This window comes from Nicotiana attenuata, chromosome 8 (assembly GCF_001879085.1).
Source record: "Nicotiana attenuata strain UT chromosome 8, NIATTr2, whole genome shotgun sequence".
NCBI lineage: Eukaryota > Viridiplantae > Streptophyta > Magnoliopsida > Solanales > Solanaceae > Nicotiana > Nicotiana attenuata.
Window position 1 is genome coordinate 36650039 of NC_031996.1, and position 24940 is coordinate 36674978.

The following is a 24940-nucleotide window of genomic DNA, read 5'->3' on the forward strand; positions in this document are numbered from 1 at the left end:
TGACTAATTACTAATAAAAGATAGTGCTTTATGAAAATTTCTCTTTTATTATCAGGACCAAATGCTCCTATGCGTGAAAATCGCCCAATCGGCCAAACACAACAAAAATGTAGGCCCAAAGCCCACTTATATTTCGTTTGAAAAGAAAGAGACAGGGAACAAATAAGCACGTGATTATGTTTTTCTGCAGTTGTGTTTGATTTAATTTTTATTTTGAATTTTAAAAATAAAAACTGAAGTTTTTGGAAATAGAAAAAGCTTATACCTAAAAAGAAAATAATGAACTTTTTTAACATACATGACCGGCTTTTTCCAAAGGAACAAAGCATTAGGTGACAACTAACAAGATTAACCTTGGTATGTTTACCTTGTTACCGAAATTAACGAAAATATGCTGATTCTTAAGGACAACGTTTTCGTCCTTCTAATAGTTATACTTTCTTTAAAAAAATTATTTTAATTGAGATTATCAATTCAACATACCAAATTGCAAATAATCATATTTCTCTGTAACTTTAATATCCTATTGTCCAATTCTCAGCTTTGTCACACTCTTGTAACAAATAAATAAAGGTGTTTAAGAAGTTTGTCAAAGCTCTTTGTCTTTATCTTTTGTGTTCTCGTTTCTTCCTTCTATCGAATATATTTTTTAAAATAATTTATCAGGTTTTCTTTTTCATTTTTAAATATTAGTAATATGGACAAGAACTCGTATAATTAAGTCCTCAAATGAGGCATCATCCCAATGGTTGAAACTAAATATATAGTTAAATTGTTTATTTAAATATTTGTCCGAAAGATGGTTAATGGTGTTGGGAATAAACCCCCACAGAAATAATATTCACGGTAATAACAGTGGAACAATAATGTAGTACCGAGATACGGTAATCAACAAGAATAAAAAAGAACAACAAGGACACAAAGATTTTAACGTGGAAAATCCTTCTGAATAAGGGAAAAAACCACGAGCCCGAGAGGAGCAAAGTAATCCACTATAATGAGGAATTTTACACCAGTAGTCCGAGTAAAATACTTCAGGGACCACTATACACTCAAAAGAAATAACTCTCTTTTAAGATTCCTACCTCACTACAATATCGCTCACACTCTCTATTTTTCCTACACAGTCTATTTCTCACAATGCCTGAGAAATACTCTCTGCAGCTACTGTGTTACTTTTCTTTCTCTGTGTGTTGAAATGATAGCCGAAGCTCTCCTTTTATAGGTGAGAAAATGTTTCCCACGACAACCAAAATTGGTTTTGGTTCTGCAAGTTGTAGACTTGAAAACTTGCAAATTGGCAAGTTGTTATCCACCGCCCAGCTTAGCAGATTTGCTTTTGTTCCAAATCTAACTCCATTCCTTTTTTTTTCTTTATTATTATGGGGATGGACCCCACAATCTTCCCCTCCGGACCCATTCTTCTGAAGGAGGTAACAACGAACTTCTAACTTGAGTGCATGCCGACAAGTTCTTTGCACAACTCGAACTTGTCTCTTGGTACCACCTTGGTCAACATGTCTGCAGGATTCTCACTTGTGGAGATCTTCAGGACTTGCAGAGATTCACTCTCTACCTTTTCTCGGATCCAATGATATCTTACATCGATATGTTTGGTCCTTGCATGGTACATGGAGTTCTTGCTCAAGTCTATTGTACTTTGTCTGTCACAATAGACAATATACTCCTTCTGTTGCAAGCCAAGTTCTTGAAGGAACCGTTTCAGCCATATCATCTCCTTGCCAGCTTCTGTAGCGGCAATGTACTCCGCTTCAGTTGTAGAGAGTGCGACACACTTCTGCAACCTCGACTGCCATGATATAGCTCCCCCTGAAAATGTAAACAAATATCCAGTTGTGGATTTTCTGTTATCATTGTCACCTGCCATATCTGCATCTGTATAGCCTTTTATGACTGGATCAGATCCTCCAAAGCACAAACAATCTCCTGCGGTACCTCTCAGGTACCTGAGTATCCACTTGACAGCTTCCCAGTGTTCTTTTCCAGGATTTTCAAGAAACTTGCTGACAAGACCAACTGCATGAGCAATATCAGGTCTAATGCATACCATAGCATACATCAAACTTCCGACGGCAGAAGAATAAGGAACTTTGGTCATGCTTTCCTTTTCCTCCGTTGTTGTAGGACACATCTTCTTGCTCAACTTCAGATGACTAGCAAGAGGTGTGCTGACTGGCTTAGCTTTCTTCATGTTAAAGCGTTCCAGTACACGTTCAATGTACTTCTCCTGAGACAGCCACAACTTTCAGCTTGTTCGCTCTCGAACAATCTTCATTCCCAGAATTTTTTGTGCTGGGCCCAAGTCCTTCATGTCAAAGGACTTAGATAAGTCTCCCTTCAACTTGGAAATCAGCTCCTTGTCTTGTCCTACAATCAACATGTCATCCACATACAACAACAATATAATAAAGTTGTTATCAGAAAATCTTTTGTAGTATACACATGGATCAGAATATGTCTTTATGTAAGTTTGACTTTTCATGAATGAGTCAAACTTCTTGTACCACTGCCTTGGTGCATGCTTCAACCCATAAAGACTCTTATTCAGTTTTCACATCATGTGTTTCCTTTCAGCTACTTCAAATCCTTCTGGCTGCTCCATATAGATCTTCCCTTTCAAATCTCCATGAAGAAATGTAGTTTTCACATCCAACTGCTCCACTTCAAGATCTAGGCTAGCTACTAAGCTCAAGATTGTACGAATAGAAGTCATTTTGACAACAGGTGAGAAAATTTCATCAAAATCAATACCTTTCTTCTGTTCGAAGCCTTTAACCACCAATCGAGCTTTGTATCTAACCAGCTTGCCATTTACATCTTTATTGAGTTTAAAGACCCACTTACATTTGAGTGGTCTTTTACCCTTTGGAAGTTTAACCAGCTTGTAGGTGCCATTTTTCTGTAGAGATTCCATTTCTTCTTGCATAGCTTTCATCCACTGGTTCTTTTCTGGATGGGACAACACCTCCTTAAGATTTTCTGGCTCCCCCTCATCACTGATGAGGACATACTCCGTGGAAGGGTACCTGCATGACTCTACCCTTGGCCTCTCTGATCTCCTCGGAGGTTGAGGTTGTTCTTCCTCTTGAGTGGGATACTCCACTTGCTCGACATCATCATCAAGTTGCTCCCCCTGCTCAATAACCTCACCAAGTTGCACTCCCTGCTCGGCAACCTCGTCGGTCGTACTTTCTGCACTTGTGGGATAGTTAGAAGAATAAGGAATGGTAACAAGGTTAGGGATTATACCATTCTTCGTCTTCTCTGACTGATAATCTACAGCTCCAACTTCACTTTCTCGGAAGATTATATCTCTACTTCTAATGACCTTCTTCTTTACAGGATCCCACAATCTGTACCCGAACTCTTCATCTCCGTATCCGATGAATATGCAGGGAACGGATTTACCATCCAACTTTGTTCTCTGCTCCTTTGGTACATGTGCAAAAGCTCTACAACCGAACAACTTCAGATGTGAGTAGGACATCTCCTTGTTGGTCCAAACTCTCTCTGGGATGTCAAACTCCAATGGAACTGATGGACTCCTATTGATCAAGTAACAGGCTGTTTGAACTGCTTCACCCCAGAATGACTTAGGCAGTTTAGCCATTCTGAGCATGCTTCTCACCTTCTCAATAATGGTGCGGTTCTTCCTCTCGGCTACGCCATTGTGCTGTGGGGTTCCAGGAACTATCTTTTCATGTCTGATCCCATGACTTGAACAGTACTCTTCAAATTCCCTTGAAGTGTACTCACCTCCATTGTCACTTCGGAGACGCTTTAGCTTTCGACCCGTCTCTCTTTCCACCAGAGCATGAAACTTTTGGAAAACTTGAAACACCTGATCTTTGGTTTTCAAGATATAAACCCACAATTTACGTGAAACATCATCAATAAAAGTAACAAAATAGTTTTTACCGCCCATTGATTCAATTTCCATTGGACCACAAACATCAGAATATTCTAAATCAAGCATATTCAATTTTCTTTCAAATGATGTCTGAAATGAGACTCTATGTTGCTTACCAAATAAACAGTAGTCACAAGGTTTTTGTTGTACCTTTGGCAAAAGAGATGAGTGATTTCCTGGCAAGAATCTGCAATCCCTTCTCGCTCATATGACCCATTCTTTTGTGCCACAAATCTGCAGAAATCTCATCTCTTTCCGCATTCAATTCACCTTGGCATATTTCTGCATTTGTCCTGTACAATGTGCCACGAGCAACTCCCTTTGCAATCACCAATGATCCCTTGGTGAGTCTCCACTTTTGATTTGCAAAATAGTTCTCGTATCCATCTCGGTCTAAAGCAATTTCCGAGATCAAGTTCATCCGCAAATCAGGTACATGTCGCACGTCCTTTAGAACCAATGTGCATCCGACATTTGTCTTGATACAAATAACACCAATCCACGCAATCTTTGAGTAACTTGTGCTACCCATTCTCACAGTTCCAAAATCACCTGCTACATATCTGCAAAAAAGATCTCTTACCGGTGTTGCATGGTAAGATGCTGCTGTGTCAACCACCCATTCCGACTCTGGACCTGACAGGTGCATGCATTCCTCTTCCTCATTTATAAAGAGGACAACATTATCATTGTTTTGCACCATGGCGGTTGTGTTGTCGTTATTCTTCTGGCCACTGGTTTCACCTTTGCCCTTCCTTGGATTTGGACAATCTCTTTTGAAGTGACCTGGTTGATCACAATTGTAGCAATTTCTGGCTCTTGATTTGGATCGGTTCTTTGACTTCCCACGAACTCCGGATCTACCATAGTTGCTCGAACTCCTTTGATAACTCCTGCCTCTACCTTCTGTGATGAGAGCCTGTCCTTGATTTTCAGGCTTCTTTCTCATCTTCTCATTGAGTAGAAGAGCCGGTGTGACATCTTTTAACTCAATGGTGGTCTTACCGTGCAGGATGGTTGTTGCCAAATTATCATACGAAGATGGCAACGAGTTCAATAACAAGATGGCTTTATCTTTTTCCTCGATTTTCACTCCGAGGTTGGCGAGCTGTGTGATTAGTCCGTTAAACACATTTAAATGTGACAAAAAATTTGTACCTTCACCCATGTGTAGGGCGTATAACTGCTTCTTCAGGTACAATTTATTTGTCAGTGTTTTGGACATGTATAGGCTTTCCAACCTTGTCCAAATGCCACGTGCAGTGTCTTCATCAATGATGTTATTTACCACATCATCTGATAAGTGCAACCTGATTGCACTAGCAGCTCTTTCATCCAAGTCAGTCCATTCCTCAGCTTTCATGGCATCAGGCTTTTTGGTATCAACATCTAGTACCTTGTGTAATCCTTGTTGGATAAGCAGATCCCTCATCCTTCTTTGCCATGTTGAGAAACCGCTATCTCCGTTAAACATTGCTACCTCGTACTTTACTCCGGACATTTTTGTTTCACCGAGTATAGTACTGCCGACAGTGAAGAATATTTCTGTGAACGAGCAGAACATGTGCTCTGATACCAGTTGTTGAGAATAAACCCCCCACAGAAATAATATTCACGATAATAACAGAGGAACAATAATGTAGTACCGAGATACGGTAATCAACAAGAATAAAAAAGAACAACAAGGACACAAAGATTTTAATGTGGAAAACCCTTCTGAATAAGGGAAAAAACCACGAGCCCAAGAGGAGCAAAGTAATGCACTATAATGAGGAATTTTACACCAGTAGTCCGAGTACACTACTTCAGGGACCACTATACACTCAAAAGAAATAACCCTCTTTTAAGATTCCCACCTCACTACAATATCGCTCACACTCTCTATTTTTCCTACACAGTCTATTTCTCACAATGCCTGAGAAATACTCTCTGCAGCTACTGTGTTACTTTTCTTTCTCTGTGTGTTGAAATGATAGCCCAAGCTCTCCTTTTATAGGTGAGAAAATGTTTCCCACGACAACCAAAATTGGTTTTGGTTCTGCAAGTTGCAGACTTGAAAACTTGCAAATTGGCAAGTTGTTATCCACCGCCCAACTTAGCAGATTTGCTTTTGTTCCAAATCTAACTTCATTCCTTTTTTTTTCTTTATTATTATGGAATGGACCCCACAAATGGTTTATGTAAATACAACAATAACAAACTCAGTTTAGTTTCATACGTGGGTTTTATTGAGTGTTGTCGAAAGATGGTTAATAGTTAATGTGAATATTTGTTTTACACAATCTAAACATAATCTCAATTCGTTAGTCAAGAGGTTATAATATAAATCACAGTTTTACGAGTTGGAATATAGTGAGATCTTCTAATTTACTACCCACTTCTGTTCTCTTTATTTCTTTGTTATTTTAAACATAACTCTTTTACGCCATATCTTTGAGAGGTATTTGTTGCTCTTTAGGGAATTTCCTTTCCTTATAAGAAGTCCTACTCAAGGACATAACAAAGCCAATTAATTAAGAGGAACATTAATAAATCAAATTTGATCGAAATAACAAAGCGTCATGAGAAAAAGTCATCAAAACAAATTTTTAACACGATAAATCAAACAACAAAAAGAATTATACTAAAATGCATAATATTTTAATATAGTTTGGTCAATGACGTACATCAATCTACTGATATAAAATAGAAAAAATTATGAGAGAATAAATTCTCCTCCTAACTAAAACTTTTTTAAAGACGGGATGATATTATGTTTTGTGAGAAGGAAGCCTCAATTTATAAAAGTGCATCATTTTCCATCCAAAAATAACAACATCAACAATAATAAATTCAGTGTATTCTCATAAGTAATACGCATGTATGCAGATCTTATCCCTACCTTTAAAAAGATAAAAAAATCGTTTCCGGTAGACACTCCACAGAATTTTCCCCTCCAGGAAGAGTCCTTTTTGTGCAATTTTTTTTTTCCATCAAGAAAAATAATTTTAATTATGCCATAATATCAGGGCAAACCCTGACAAAAGCAACAGTTGCTTTCCAGCATGTGAAAAGTACTTCTCTTACCCAAAACACGTGTTGTCCCTCTTTTCTTTCCAACCTATTTGTTTGAAGAGAAAATAGTTGGATGCTTCTCTATGTCAACGTCTTTGCACATAGTAACCATTTTTGTCCAAGTAATTGTTGGCTACGTGCCTTATCTCCTTTGTCTATCAATATGTCAATATCAGTAGCATGCTGCATGCTTATGAACGATATTATGTCCCTATTGAATTATTAGAATAGAATACTTGTTAAACTCAATCAACCAATTTGCTTCGTACGTAACTCCCTTTATTCCACCCCTAGTTAAAGTGAGCTTTTTGCTGCTTTGGTTTGATATTTAAACGCTTCGATTCGATACTTCAGTTCAATACATCGGTATTCGATATAGTTTCACTGTTCTATTGTTTTTTTTTTTTATTTTCTTGAGCCAAGAGTCTATTGGAAACAACATTTTTATTCTCCGGGGTAGGGGTAAGGTCTGCATACACACTACCTTCCCCAAACCCCACTTATAAGATTATACTGGATTGTTGTTATTGTTTTTGGTTCGATATGGTTTCAGTTTATAAAGATTAACGATGACAGTGAAATTTTTAGAAAATTGAGCAGCTGTTTAGTTTTGCAACGTATATTTCCATGTGCCTTATTGTTAAGGTAACGTAGGTCATCTGTGGCTATAGGAGAATTGAATTACAATATAAAATATACCAATGAATATTACGTAGACTTACAATCAAATGGAAAAATAGTCAGGTTCATTATTAGATCTTTAATAGAACATGGAAACCGGAAAGATGACACATTTTGGCACTTTGAGTTAGTGGAAATTGAAATCATCAGCACATTTCCAATGACACCGGTGTCATATAGCACTGCAATGCTTGTAGATAAATAAACAAATTTCTTTCCCAAAGTTTAGTTGCCAAAGCACAAATATAAAATAGTGATGAGCGAGGAACGCAGCAGCTAAAATGAAGTTCAGTATTTTGGTATATACCGGTTTACCCTTAAAAATGAGTAACAATTAAATTTGTTCGCGGTTTAAAGGATACATGATTTATTTCAACACGAATAATACAAGTACAACAAATAATTACATTAAAGAGCGATAAAACAATCAAACCCAATGCAATGGAGCAGTTAAGCCTGACTCTGAATTGAACACTCAGATCGGCTCCGATCGAGCCCTCGATACGGGTTCGATTGTAACTAAAGAAAAGGGAACTGAAGAAAACTTTGAACAACAGCTAGAAGTCAAAAATAAACTTTATTGCTTTGATATGTGTGTTAACAATGGTTTAAAATTAAAAAGTTCTCCCCTTTATATAGTAGGGGAGTTTCAATCCTAGTACAATTTTAAATAAGGTAAAGAATCTTCTCTTTTCAGTAAATATCGATCTGTAGTTGATATTGGACGGGATTTGCACCGTAATATCCGGTTGAGGGCGGATATTACGGCTCCACGCTCATTGTGCTTAACCATTTTTCTTTTTCCTTAGTCTCGAACCTCCACTCTGCCAGGATCTGATGCTTAGCCGTGTCTGATCCCGAATGCACAGTCCGTCCTCTCTGGTCTCAGAAACGAGGAACTCTTTGACTTTACTCGAGGTTGCGTCGGATCATGCTTCCCTCTTGTTTCTTTACCGAGCAATCGGGGGTAACATTATCCCCAATTTTACAAGTACATAGATAGTCCCCTCATTTTTCGGAGAGCAGATTTATTGAAGTGACGAGAAGTGATTGATTGCTCCCGGCTCCTCTCTCCGGGCACTGCAATCGAGTCGATGGGTCAGTAATCAGTCGCGTCGTTCTGACTTCGGACACGTCTTAGCCGCCAGTTGACCGTCCTCGAATGCGAAACGTCATACATTAATTACCTCTTCCCTATAAAAGCTTCGGTTCTTTCTTTACTTTTTTACTTTCCGATTCCATAACTTCTTAATTTACCTCCGAACTTTTTACTTGCTTTTAACCCTTTCAAATCTTCATACACTGTTCTTCTTATTCTCATATCTTCATCTTCCCATCTTCAAATCTTCATACTTCATCCTTGAATCTTCAAGTTTGATCTTCAAATCTTCATTCTCATCTTCAAACCTTTATAATTTCATCTTCATATATTCATATTCCTAGAATTCGATGGCAAAAACTTCAAAATTTGTGCCCCAACAGACCGCCCCTTCAACTTCTAACCCGGCCACATATGCTGAGGTGGTCGTACCTGAAGTGGCCTCGGAACCTCCTCTAAAGAATTTCATCCAGGTTGCTCTATAGGAAACGACTTCAACGTCGAGAAAGCTTCCAGGCAAAGGGATCGAGGCGAGGAGGTGTGGAGGTACCTATGTTCCATCACCGAGGACACGCTCCCTACGGTTTGGGAGGACTGCAAGTGGGAGGGCAAAGAAGTGGTCGTCCCTGGCCCTGATGAGGACATCACCACACATGTGGAGGGGTATCTAAGTGTTTATGCTTACCCCTTTGTGCTGGGCTCAGTGGATACCATAGTCCTCGACTTTTACAAAAGGTACGAGGTCTGCCTCGGGCAGATTCACCCGTCATTTTGGAGGATAGTGATCCTCCTCTGTCACTTCGTCAATAACACTGAGGAACCCCGATTTACCATCGACCATCTGCTTCGTCTCTACAGTCCTCGAATTTTTTGAGGGGGGTTAATCAAGTTCGTTCGTCGGGCAAAGAAAGCTCTATTCTCGAGCATTGATGAAGATAGGGATTGAGGCTGGCAGGGGAGATTAATTCGGGTGAAGACCGAGGATATCATCCTCCCCGAGTTCCTGTCGTTCCATGAAACGTGGATCCTATACCATAACTTCCTCTCCTTTTTGAGTATTTAGAATACTTTTTGGATTTTTGTTCTTCTTTCTCATTGCCTGGTTCTACCGTCGTGCAGCGGTTTCCCGAGTCGCCAACATAGTTCCCAACTTCAAAGATGAGTCGAGGGGATCTGCAAACAGTTATCGTACTTCGAGTGCGAATGGCGCAAACTCTCAAAGAGCAAGTGGGAGGCCATTCCCATGGTGAGTGTTCTCCCCCGATCAAGTTTCCTTTTTTATTCAATTGTCATCCTTACTAAGTTCCCATCTTCCTTTCATAAGTTTTCCTAAGACCACTGAGCTCCAGGAAGTGGACGAGGACGAGGCTTCGTCCTCACCTACTAAACCCTCCGCTTCGGAATAGCCCAAGGATGCTGTGAAGGAGGAGGAGAAAAAGAGGAAAAAAAGGAGAAAAAGGAGGTCTTCGGGTTCCCCGGACACAGACGTCGTGGCCAAGAAGAAGAGGGTAGTGGTCCGGGTCCGAAAGAGAAACAAGAAGAGTACTCGGGTAGGGTACCGGACCCCGAATCCCTTTATTGGCTCAAGGACTACCCTGGAGATGATGACTTGGAGTTCGTCACCCATGGGCCGACTGTTAATGAAGAAGAGCGGGCATCATCAGGGGGAAGTGAGCGGGAGGCCGAACCCTCTTTGGCTCGGGAGCCCAAAGGAAAGCCATTGGGTACGGTCTCTCGAGAAGCTACTCCTACTATGAGAGAAGCCGCCGATGTGATTGACATCACATAGTCGTTGTCTCACATCGAGTCTTTATTTGATGAGGCTCAAGCCATCAAAGAGAAACCAATTGAGACATCATGGGCCACAGACAAGGCCCTAAACCTGTTCTTTAAGGACGTGGACATCGGTGCATTGGAGGACCAATTCGGTTTAGGTCACCTGGAGATCTTGAAAAAAGATGTGTTGCCGGAGTCAGGCGAGACGAGCTCGAGCCCGAAGCTGGTAAAGCAATTCCCTGCCCCGATGTGCATCGCAGCCGCAAAAGAATGGTCATGTTTACAATCCTGGCGGATAGCTGGGTGCTGTTAGGACCGGTTGGCATTGCCAGCTATCTTTGTTGCTTGGTGACCAAAGAGGATCAAGCGAAGATGAACGAGGTGGATGCACTGAGCCTCTTCAACGAGGCACAACAGGCGATGAACCGGGTATGCTTCTCTTTCTTTGTACCTTTGAAGGGTTCATTTAACCTTAGCGCATTCTTATGATCTCATCAATTTTATTTTTCAGGCCTTGGTGCTTCATCATTAGAGCTTTCATCGGTCACGGATAGAGGTGAGCTAGCTCGAGTTCGAACTTAAGGAACAGGTCCGATAAAAGGACACGTATAAAGCTCTCCGTGAGCAAAGAGACGAGGCCCTTAAGGACCGCTTTATTCTCTAAGCCGAGCTTGAAAAAGCTCAGAAGGAAGCCTCTTCGATGAAATGGAAGCATGTCGTTCTAGTCGAGAAGGTAAGGATATTTGAGATTAATAACGAGAGGTTAAGCGTAGTAGCTAATGCCGCAACCTCGCAGGTCCAAGAGAAGATAGACCTGATTGACCAGCTCTGGGCCGAGATAAAAGAGCTCAAGGCTTCGGGCGAAGCGTTGAGGAGCAAGATGGATCTTCTAGCCTCGGAAAAAGGAGACTACTAAAGAGGAGTTGGCATCAGCCAAGGACCAACTCAGGGTGGTGAAGGATAAAGCTGACAAGTGGTATCGGCTGAATGATAAGCTCCGAGCACAACTGGGCTCGACCATCTCAGAACAGGATGCCCTTGGTCGGGAGTACACCGCGTTGAAGTCCAATTTGGAGGCGTTCGATCGATTCTTTCAAGGTCCAAGATATGCTGGCCCAATACAAGAACGACGTAGAGATAGCTGAGGCCCGTTTAATAACAAAGGCCAAATATATAAAGTGGCTATCCCGGAGGAGACCTTCGAGGAGATTTACGCCTGGGGGTTCGATCTATCGGCCGAGATTGAAGAGGCTAAGAGGATCGAGGCCGAGGCCAAAGAGATATACGAGCCCGATCGGCAGTGAATTGGGCTTTGGTGAAGACTAGCAGGAGATGCCTTAGTTTATTTTTTGTTTTCTTTTGTACACATTTTTTTGTTTATTTTGAGGTTGTTTTATTGTGCTTTTGTAAATACTTTTGGCATATATAGAAAAAAATTTCCTTCAGCTATACTGTGGCTTTTACTTCTTAGCACCGCTTGCAACTTTTGTTTAAAAAATGTCATTAATGCCTAAGCATAAAATTGGACATAATTTAGAGTGTTCGTTCCCCTAGAGCCCGAATGAGGCCTGATTTCTATAACACATCTGAGTCTCTTAGGCTTCGAAATATCCGATAAAAAAATAAAGCCTTCAAAATACTTGAATGCCTCAACCAGACACGATGATGTTTTGCCGAGGGTGGCTTTTTTTCATAGGTTTTAATCATGTGTAAGGACCTTACTTTCTAAGTACGGACTTGGACGTCTCCGAGCCGTTTTAAGTTGGTCGTAGCCTTTTATGTTTGGGCCCTGCCTAATAGGCTTGGTGCCTCCAGGATTCGATAGCCCAAGCTATTCGATCTTATTATCGGACAACAGTCCCCGACTCGGGGAGGCCCGTGGGCTCTAGGATTTTGGACCCATTATTTGTTCTAAATAACTTAGCGAATCTACCGATGGTGCAAATGCGAAGTGATGATATATGGAGGGAAAATTTCTTCATTACTTTGCATGTAGAGGACATAACCGAAGGCACAAAAGCTTTCTGCCATGGTAAGAATGAGCCACACGGGCACGGATTGTTTGACCGTTTGACCGTTACAATGAATTCTAATATTCGAGCCTTGGATTTTAACATCAAATAAAAAATGCCTTCTAAGGATCCTAACTTAGGGAATTCTAAGGATCATGACCTAGGGGGTAATGGCTCCCCAGTATTCGAGTTTGAGCTCGTGAGGGCTTGAATACTATCGCTCTAGTACAGGTGGTCAACAATTCCGGCCTCAGGCCGGTCTTCAAAACTAAGGTAGCACGTTTTACTGTTGCCTCATTAAAACCCTTGCCATAAAACCCACTTCAGGAAAAACTGGTTCAAGGGAAAAAGAGTTCAACACGTCCTTTACGACCTAATTGTCAAATTTAACCTCGACCGAATACATGCATGAGTTAGTCCAAAACATAACAAATTTCAAAGGAAATTGTGTTCGTACCTTAGCGGTAGTACTGCTTTTAGTGTGCCACATTCTAGTTGTTCGATAGTTGTACACCGTTCCCAAACTTGAGCTTATATGAACCTTTCCCGGTTATACCGGTAACTCTCTACGGACCTTCCCAGTTCAGGCCTAATTTCTCGTCATTTGGGTTCTTGGTGAGTAGCGTAACTTTCCTTAATACCAAGTCCCCGACTTGGAAATGTAGAAGGTTAGCCGTTCGGTTGTAGTATCTCCCCATTCGCTACTTTTGGGCAGCTAACCAGACCATGGCGATTTCTCAACTTTTGTCCGATAAGTCCAAGCTCCTATCCAGAGCCTCGCCATTTGACGTCTCGGTAGCATAGTGGAACCTTAAGTTTGGTTCCCCTACCTCGACTGGGATCAGATCTTCCACATCGTAGACTAAAGAGAACAGGGTCGCGCCGGTGCTTGAGTTCAAAGTCATTCGATATGCCCACAAGACTTCGAGCAAGATTTCTTTCCACTTTCCCTTCGAATGGGTCAATCTATTCTTCAAGTTTTGGAGTATACTTTTTTGTTGACTCCGGTTGGCCATTCCCACTAGGGTGGTAATGTGTTGACAAGATCTTTTTAATTTTTTGGTCTTCGAGAAACTTACTTACCTTATTGTCGATAAATTTCTTCCTGTTGTCACAAGCGATCTTGGACAATATCCCAAATTAGCATATTATATGATCCCAGATGAAGTCGATCACCTCTTTCTATCGAACCTTCTCAAACGCCCGTGCTTCGACCCACTTGGAGAAATAATCGGTCATGAGTAGTATGTATTGGGCTTTAATGGGTGCCCATGCCAAGGGACCGATGATGTCCATACCCCATTTCATAAACGACCATGGCGATAGGACCGGGTGAAGCATTTTTTCCGGTTGATAAATCATTGGGGCATGAATTTGGCATTCTTTACATTTTCGAACGAAGTTATTCGCATCCTGCTCCATCTCGTTCCAGTAATAACCAGCTCTGATCAATTTTTGAACCAGGGACTCTACTCCCGAATGGTTTCCAATAGTACCCTCGTGTACTTATCTCGTGGCGTAGTCGGTCTCCCCCAGACCCAAGCACCTAGCTAGTCGCCCGAAAAAGGACCTTCTGTATAATCTTCCCTCGACTAAGCTGAACCTGGCAGCTTTAGTACATAGGGCCCTTGACTCCTTGGGATCCGATGGCAGTTTCCCTTTCTCAAGGTAGTCTATGTATTTGTTCCTCTAGTCCCAAGTCAAGCTTTTCTATTTCACCTCGGCATGACCTTCTTCTACCATCGAGTTCATCAATTGTACTACTGCTCTGGGGTCAAATTTGTCGGAGTCGATTGACGACCCTAAATCTTCCAATGCATCGGCCTCGTTATTTTGATCCCAAGGTACGTGCTATAGTGTTAGATTTGGATTTTAATGATAGACAATAACTTAATTCTACATGCAGGAAACCAATCCTAAAGGATGTGGAAAAGACTCTAACAGAAGATCTGGAAGCACAAATCAAGGAGGCAAGAATCAAGTTGTAGTCGTGCATTCCATGGAAATTGGATATTTGAATCAACTATTTACGGAAGGCATAAATCAATCAACATAATATGATCAATCAATCAATATAGAAGATCAATCATGTGGATACTTGAATCAATCATTTATGGAAGGCATCAATCAACCTGTATAGAAGATCCTCTGAAAATATTCTCTCCAACGACTCACAAGGAAAAATAAATCAAGGAAGCATCAAAAGGAAGAGTCCATTCCATTTCTGGTGTATAGAAGACCCTCTGAAAATATTCTCTCCAATGACTCACAAGGAAAAGGAAATCAAGGAAGCAGCGAAAGGAAGAGTCCATTCTATTTTTGGAACGAAATCATCTTGACTGATTCTGAAAATCAACTTCCTTGGGTTGCTGCACAATCATCACACTATCACGCCATGACGAATGGGGACCAACTCACCATATATACTCTACAGAAGATGCCAATGATCCACTTACTTTGATCAAACCAAAATCAATCTCTTTGTTCTACTTCAAACAAGCACTGTAGTCTGTCATAGATTTCCTGTGTAACTAAGAAGAGAAGAGAGAGAGAAAAGTACACCGGTGTGGCATGTATCAACTGTAAGAGAGAAAACAAAGTGATCAAAAGGCTGTTGGTGTATAACAACATCAACTGATCTGTACTAAGTCACTTCATATTTGAAAGAGATCACCCTTGCAACCCAAGGGGACTGGACATAGGTTTCACTCTGAATCCGAACCAGTATAAAACACTCTGTGTCATTTACTTTCTACAACTTCCTTTCTTATATTTAGTTTCGAAAATATTAGTCGACTAGAATGCAAGTTAGTCGACTACCTCGCAAAAGAAAGAATAAATTTCAATTCACCCCCTCTTGCATATTCATATAGAGTCCATTCCTTGAATTAGTGTAATGTCACCTGCAACTTATCCAAGTATCTCCGCTTCAGTTCCTCTTTTACTTCAAACATGACGACAGGAGGGAGTCACATTTGGCCTCGATCACCTCAGTCCCCAGGCTTTTAGCCAGTTGTAGACCTGCAATCATAGCCTCATATTCGGCTTCGTTGTTAGTCAACCTTACAGTTCTAATAGACTGTCTTATTACGTTACCCGCAGGTGGTTTTGATACGATGCCCAGCCCGGACCCCTTAGTGTTGGAAGCACCATTCGTGAATAGGGTCCAGATTCTCGAGCTAGTCCCCGAGGTGAGCAGTAAATCCTTCTCAACCTCAGGGATCAAGGCTGGCGTAAAGTCAGCCACGAAGTCCGCCAAAATCTGAGATTTTATGGCGGTCTAGGTTTGTACTCGATATCGTATCCGCTAATTTCTACAGCCCATTTGGCTAACCGGCCCGAGACCTCGGGTTTGTGCATAACATTTCTCATCAGGTACGAAGTCACGCCACATATGGGGTGACACTGAATGTACGATTTTAATTTGCTAGATGCGTTTAATAAGGAGAGCACTAATTTTTCTAAGTTTGGATACCTTGTTTCGGCATCACCTTGGGTTATACTAACATAATTAATAGGAAATAGCACACCTCTTCTTCCCGGACCAGGACACTACTTACCACTACCTCAAAAACTGCCAAGTAGAGATATAGCTGTTCGTCCGCCTTCGGAGTGTGTAGCAAGGGAGGGCTCGATAGGTATCGCTTGAGTTCTTCTAAAGCTCATTGGCACTCCACGATCCAAGAAAATTCGTTCTTCTTTTTCAATAATGAGAAAATTCGGTGGCTCTTGTCTGACGATCTTGAAATAATTCGGCCCAACGTAACGCAGCTATCCGCTCGGTTAGTTTTTGTACTGCCTTAACATTTTCAACTATGGTGATATCTTCTATAGCTTATATTTTGTCTCGGTTTATCTCTATTCACCGGTTGGATACCATAACCCGAGGAACTTGCCCAAGCTGACCCCAAAAGCATACTTCTTCGGGTTTAGCTTCATGTTATACTTCTTCATATGTCAAAGGTTTCCTGCAAATGCTTCAAATGGTCTTCTACTCATAGGGACTTAAGCAACATATCATCAATATAAACCTCTATTGGTTTCCCTACTTGTTCTTCGAACATTCGGTTAACTAGGCGTTGGTACGTGGCACCAGCGTTCTTTAGCCCAAACGGATCACGCTATAATAGTAGGTGCCGAATTTGGTTATGAAAGAAGTATTTTCTTGATCGCCCCAGTCCATTTGAATTTGGTTGTACCTGGAATAGGCGTCGAGAAAACTCATTATCTCATGTCCAGCCGTCGCATTGATCATTCGATCGATGTTAGGCAAGGGGAATGAATCCTTCAGGCACGCCTTGTTTAGATCCTTATAATCTACAGACATTCTAAGTTTGTTTCCTTTTTTAGGTACGACTACTACATTAGCTAACCAATCCAGGTAATTAACTTCCTGGATGGAACCTATTTTCAAAAGTTTAGATACCCCGTCTTTGATGAACGCGTGTTTGATCTCGGACTGCGGCCTTCTCTTTTGTTTAACCGGGTGGAACTTTGGATCCAAGCTCAGTTTGTGAGTTGTCACCTCCGGTGGGATCCCTATCATATCTAAATGGGACCGGGCGAAACAACGACATTAGCTTTAAGAAAATCCATAAGTTATTTCCTGAGTCAGGAGTTAGTCCCGTACCCAGGTTTACCTTTCGATCCGGTAGGTGCTCGATCAGTATAACCTGCTCCAATTCCTTGATTGTTGACTTAGTGGCATTGGTGTCATCGGGTGCGATAAAAAATCTCGGGAAGCCGTAATCCTCCTCCTCGTCCGCTATGTGCTCCTCCTGTTTTTCCGACCCAATCGAGGTCGGGATCATTGATTTCTATTTGGTTTCCTTTTCTTTGGCCAGTCCCCTGCTTTTTGATGTCGAAATCATGGGCATAGGGATTATTTCATCGACAACAAACATCTCTTTTGCAGCCGGCTGTTCCCCGTAGACTATTTTGACTCCTCCCGAAGTGGGAAGTTTTAACTCCTAATGTAAGGTTGAAGGCACCGCCCTCATGCTTTGAACCCATGGCCTTCCGAACAAGGCGTTGTACCTCATATCCCCCTTGATCACGTAGAACTTTGTTTCCTAGGTGGTTCCGACATTGTTTAGCGATAAAGTTATTTCACCCTTCATCGTCTCGCATGCCATGTTGAATCCGTTTAACACCCGGACCGCCGAAATGATTTGGTCCAATAATCTAGTTTTTCTACGACCCTCTACAGATAATGTTAGCTGAGATACCTAGATCAATCAACACACGTTTAACTCGAGATTTATTGGTAAGCACGAATATTACCAGTGCATCATTGTGAGGCTGGATGATGCCCTCGATATCTTCATCGTTGAATGAGATGGCCCTTTCCGGGAAGTAATCCCGGGTGCATTTTTCCCTTATGATAGAAACTATGGTGCGTTTTATCATTGGCCCTTGGGGGACATCCACTCTCGCGATGATTATGTTGATCACGTGTTGGAGCTCCTCTTGTTCAACCTGATTGTTGGCCACCCATTTTCTGAAATGATTTTTGGTCCGTTCGCTTAGGAATTCTCGAAGATGCCCATTGTTGAATAATCTAGCTACTTTTTCCCTTAGTTGTCGACAATATTTGGTCCTATGACCGTGAGTATCGTGGTGCTTACGCACCAAGCTATGATCCCTTTATGTGGGATCAAACTGCGCTGGTCTAGGCTACTTGGTCTCTTTGATGCGACCTATGGCTGATACTATGCTTACAACATCCACGTTGAAATTGTACTCCGATAATCTCGCTGCTTCCCTAACCCCGAGCAACCTGTCAAAACCGTTTTTGCTCATCAGGCCTCGATTGCTTGGTCCTTGATTATTTCTCCTGTCGTTCCTGGTTGGGTGATGCCCGGATCCGTTTCCCCTTCGGTCTGAGTCGTATGGCTGATACCGATCTCGGACCGAACTTGGCTCCTGGTCAATAATCCTCTTAGATTTGTCATTCGCTCTGTTGGGGAAAACAGACCCTGAGGAAGCCCCCAACTAGTCGTCCTCGACTCTGATATTCGACTGATACCTGTTATGGACGTCGGCCCAAGTGACCACCGGGTACTCCACCAAGTTTTGCTTTAATTTTTGAGAAGAAACGGAACTTCGGGGATTGAGCCCTTGAGTAAACAGCTGAATGGCCCAATCATCTCCGACCGGGGGCAGGTCCAGTCGCTCCATCTGAAACCTCGACACGAACCGCCTAAGCATTTCGTTATCTCTTTGCTTGACTTTGAAAAGGTCTGATTTCCTTGTCTGACCTTGATGGAGCTGACATGAGCCTTTACGAAAGCATCCGCAAGCATAGCAAATGAATCAACAGAATTCGGAAGCAAGTTGTGATACCATATCATTGCTTCTTTGGACAAGGTTTCCCCAAATTTCTTCAATAATACTGATTCGATCTCGTCATCTTCTAGGTCATTCCCCTTGATTGCGCATGTATATGAGGTTACATGCTCGTTTGGATCTATGGTCCTATTACACTTGGGAATGTTGGGCATTCGGAATCTCTTCGGGATTCGCTTCGGCGCCGCGCTCGGAGGGAAATGCTTATGAATGAATATTTTGGAATCCGGCCCCTTCAATATTGGAGGCGCTCCTGGGATCTGATTGACCCTGGAATTGTAAGTTTCCACCTTCTTGTCGTTGGCCTCTATCTTTTTCTCACCAGACTCCACCCGCTTTGTGAGTGCTTCGAGCATCTTCATCACCTTGGAAGTTTCCTCGGGCCCGAACTCATCCGGTTACACGGTAGTTTGTTCATCCTTTCGAGTGTTTTCCCTAACCCGCTCGGGCTCAATCCTATTAGTGACATGACTTTGGGTCTGCAACTGCGCTATTGCTGCCTGCTGAGCTTGCAACATTTCCAAAATCAACCGCAAGCTTACCCCATCACCTTCCCCTTCGGGTGCTTCTCGAGCCGATGGTCGGGGTGCCTCGCGAATGTTATTTTTGATGTCAGTTGGAAGGTTGATGTTGATGGCAACCTATAATTAGTTTTGATCGGGCCCGCGATTGGGACACTATTGGGATCAACAAGAGGCATGTCATTGCTAGGTACCACGTTATTGTTTTCACCGTGGTGGCCTGACTCGGTGTCAACGTTCAAGTGAGCAGACTGAGAATTTGACATTCTTAGGTTAACCTGAAATCAAACTTAAAGAACAAGTGTAAAATATGATGTGTTATGGAGATTCGTATTAAATCACCACTATTATCCTTTGCCCCACGGTAGATGCCAAACTGTTTACCCTTAAAAATGAGAAACAATTAAATTTGTTCGCGGTTTAAAGGATACGTTATTTAATTCACACGAATGATACAAGATCATCAAATAATTAAATTAAAGAGAGATAAAATTATCAAACCAAACGCGATGGAGCAATTAAGCCTGTCTCTTAATTGAACAATGAGATCGACTTTGATTGAGCCCTCGATACGGGTGGTGATATCTTTTGCAGAAGTAGATGATGACCGGATCCAATGGGCTCAATGTAAAGGGATAAGTGTAAAGACTTATCCCTCGACGTGGGTGGTGATGTCTTCATCGGGTCCGGGAACTACCACGTTCTTATCAACCCAGCTGCAATCTTTTTTGACCGTAGGGAGGACCTCTTCAGTGATCGAGCATATGTATCTCGAGACCTCCTCATACTGGCCTTATACGGGGAAAGGTTTTTCAACCTTGAAATCGGCGGTTATGGAGCATTCCCCAGGGATGAACATTTTCAATTGGGGTTCCTGTACTAGTTCCTCGATAGAAGTACGCGAAACCGTCTCCTCGGTAGAAGGATTTTCTTTTTGGGGAACGGTTTTGAAGTCTTCGCCATTTCATTGAAAATGGAGGAAAATGAGAAAAAAAGGAAGTTGAAGGAGTACGCTTGATGGTTTGGAATGAAGACGAACAAAAGTTCTTGTAAACGATCTCAAATAACCGGGATATAAGTGCCAGAGAATATTAAGATCTCTAAGGTACGGGGACAGAAGGTTTGGATGTAAAGTTTGAATGAACAAAGGAGGGGGTATTTATAGTTTTTCAACAACTGTTCGCATCCTGGAATGGCCGACCGGAAACTGACAAGCATTTAATGCCATTAAGACTTGACTGACGAGGCGATTCGTTTATTTTGTCGTTTCTGTCACGGGGTATCGAAGTAAGAATCGGAAGCTCATGTCGTTTCTATTCGTCTACTCTATGAAAAACGAGGGGACTATATGTATACAGTCGGAATCGAGCTCACCTACGGCCTGGTAAGTCAAGCTCTGAATATGGCAATAAAAGACTGAAGATCGATCCAAAAGTCCCACCGGGCTAGAACCCGAGGTCAGAACGCCTCGAAGTAACATTGTTAGCATAGCAACCAGAAGACTGAAATATCCGTGACCTGTCGGATATTACGGCGGGAATCTCGGCAGTTATCAATAAGGAACATGCAATCAGCAAATCAAGAGATTTTTTACCTTTTATAGAATTATACCTTAAGTAGGACTCCCCTACTATATAAAGGGGGTCTGATAATTCACTTATGGCATTGTAACACGCATTCCAAAGTAATACATTATTATTTCTCTCTTTAATCTCTTATTCTCCTATATCTTGATACCGATCGGAGTGCATCCAGTTTGAGTGTGACTGACTTTCCAAGACTGTAACTGTTCAATTCGTATGGTTTGAATTATTTCTGTATTTCTTTATTCGTTATTTACTTCACCAATTGCTTTGTGTCGAATTAAACCACGTATCCTTAAAACCATTTACAAATTTAATTATTATCCGACATTAAGGGTAAACAAACATTATTCCCGATTTACCCGTACACAATTCCGATACTCTAATATCGAACACTGAACTAAAGAACTAAAATATTGGTATCCTAATGTTGAAGATGGAATAGAAGAACCAAAATACCAAAATACCGAAGAACATACCGAAAATCAAAGAATCGATACCGAAGAATCGAATTCTTTCAGTTCCATCCGATTTTGCGATTTTACTAGTTTTAGGCCCACCCCTAATATATACAACAAAAACAAGACTTTCTATTACTTGAGTAGATAATTGTATACGGTCGAAACCGGGCTCATCTATTGCATGACAGATCAGGGCTGAAACGTGATGCGTTGAAGATCAATCCCCGATTATGTCGAACCAAGGTACAAAGTTAGAACATGCGTCTTCAAGATCGTCGAGCCCGTAGCTTCAAAACTGACACCGACTCTGATCAAATTCAAGGAAGTATTATCGGACCGTATAATTGAAGGCCAAAATATCCGTAACCGGTCGGATATCACGACCGGAATCTCGACAAGTATCAACGAGAGATCGACTAATTAGCAAATCATGAGATTTTCTTACATTTTGTAGAATTGTATCTAAAGTAGGACTCCCCTACTATATAGAGGGGGTCTGATTATTTGCAATACACATTGTAACACACATCAAAAGGCAATACACTGTTATTTCTAATTCTCATTATCTTGTTATTCTGTTCTGACATCGATTGAGGCACTTTCTGACTCGAGGGTGACCAACCTTCAAGGCTAACACCGTTCAACTTGTGTGGTTTGTATTCACTTTTCTGTCATTGATTATAATAGTAAACTATTTTCTCAATTTGTGTGAAATTAGATCACGAATCCTTAAAACCACGTATAAATTCAATTGTTACGATTTTTAGGATAAACTCAACAGAACTAATGAGAACTCAACGGCACGAGGAAAAGATCGAATATTATTAAATCAAAAAAGAAAACTTACCATGGGAACAGGACTCCCACCGACCCTTCGACAGTTCGCGCCACGCACGCTCGTATCAAGAAAACAGGTAATTCTACCCTAAACATGCTATACAGAGTTCAAGTAAAACAGTTAAGACAGTTATGTCACGTAAGCATGCTTTCCTAAACTACACAGGAGGCCTCTAATACTAATATTACTCAATTAAAGGAAAAACACAGATATTTACTTAATGAAAACGGGGGTTTTCAACAATTAGCACGTGTACGCACTCGTCATCTCACGTACAAGGCATTCATATAACAACAGTACCAAAATCCTAAGGGGAATCCCCCCCCCCCAAGATTAGGCAAGCCACTTACCTCGAACCAGATCAAATCAATCCAATATCACTCTCTTGCCACAAGTATCCGACTCCGAGTGGCCCAAATCTAATCAAATCAATTGCATAATGTAAATAAAACTACAAGCAACTAATTTAACTAATGAATTTAAAGCTACTGTGAGAAATTAGAAAGACGCCCGAAAATCCTCCTCGGGCCCACATCTCGGAATCGGGTAAAAGTCAGAAATTATGAACACCCATTCATTCACGAGATCACTCGTCCAAAAATTACTCAATTCCGACAACTAAAACCCGATCAAAACCCAAAAACTCGGTTGGGTAACTTTTCTCCCAAATCCCCATTCTTTCACTCAAATTCTTAGATTAGATGTGTAAAAACAACAATAGATTAATGTATTAGAACCAGAATAGAGTTAGAATTCGTTACCCAATAGTTCTCCTTCAAATTCTCTCGAGAAATCGCCTTCTACCGAGCTCTAAATCAATTTTTGAAGTTATAAACTCAAACCCTCGATTTCACTCTTTTCTGCCTAGCGATTTCCGCTTCTGCGGGCATGGGGACGTACCTGCATAAAAAGCATCGCAGGTGCGAAAACTTATTCGGGATGGGGCTGCATCTGCGGTCACTGGGCCGCATTTGTGGTTCCGCATATGCGGTTTCCCAGCCGCTTCTGCGGTTACCAAGCCACTTCTGCGGCACCGCACCTGCGGTCCAAGATCCGCAGGTGCAAAACCAACAGGTTCAGCACATCAGATATTTGCCTAAGTCCAAATTCAATTCCGTTAAGCACCCGAAACTCACCTGAGGTCCCCGGGACCTCAACCAAACATACCAACCAATTCTAAAACATCATACAAACTCAGTCAAGCCCTCAAATCACATCAAACAATGCTAAAACCACGAATCACCCTCCAATCCAAACTTAATGAACTTGATATTCCACAATTCTACAACCGATGCCGAAACCAACCAAACCATGTCCGATTGACCCCAAATTTTGCACACAAGTCATATTCAGCACTGCGGTCCTACTCCAACTTCCGAAATCAGATTCCGACCCCGATATCAAAATTTCACTGTTGGTCTGAAAACTCCAAAAATTTAACTTTCGGCATTTCAAGCCTAAATAAGCTACGGACCTCCAAAACACAATCCGGATACGCCACTAAGCCCGAAATCACCCAACGGAGCTAACTGAATCGACGAAATTCCATTTCGAAGCCGTCTTCACACTGTTCTGACTACGGTCCAAATTCTAAAGCTTAAGCTCTCATTTAGGGACTAAGTGTCCCAAAACACTCTGAAACTCAAGACGAATCATCCCGGCAAATCACAATAGCAGAAATAAATACGGGGAAAGCAGTTAATAGGGGATCGGGGCGTAAATTCTCAAAGCGACCGGCGGTCGAACACCCACCAGGAACAAAATCTTCAGGGTGAGGTTCCGCCGCTGGTCCCTCCCCGGCAGGACGTGATGAAGAGGCAGTCTCTTTTTGTGGAACTGTCTTTGAAATTTTTGCCATTTTTTCTCTTAAATAGAGATGAAGAAGAGGAAGTTAAAAGGTCACGCTTAATGTTTTGGAATGAAGATAAGCGAAAATTCTTGCAAAAGCCTCTAGAAATCTGGTACAAGTGTTAGAGAATACAAAGGTTTTTGAAGAACAAGAGTAGAAGAGGTTTAAACATAAAGTTTGAATGAATGAAAGTTGGAGTATTTATAGTTTGAAAACGATGGTTCAAAACCCATAATGGCCGACCAGCAATTGACGAACCTTTAATGCCATTAAAGACGTGACTGACGAGATGTTTCGTCAGTTTTATCATTTTTGGTGTGGAGAATCGAAAAAAAGAGCAGGAGCTCATATCGTTTCCCGTCATTTACTCTTCGAAAAACTAGGAGACTATCTGTATGCGGTCGAAATCGGGGTCACCAATTGCATGACATATCGGGGATGAAACATGATGGGTTGAAGATCAACCCCCGATTATATCGAACCATGGTACGAAGTTAGAACATGTGCCTTTAAGATCATCGAGCCCGTAGCTTCGGAACCGACCCATACTTCGATCAAATTCAAGGAAGTATTATTGGACCAAATAACGGAAGGACGAAATATCCGTAACTGGTCGGATATCACGGCCGGAATATTGGCACGTGTCAACGAGAGACCGACTAATTAGCAAATCATGAGATTTCTTACCTTTAGAAGAATTGTATCTAAAGTAGGACTCCCCTACTATATAAAGGGGATCCGATTATTTGCAATACACATTGTAACACGCATCAAAAGGCAATACACT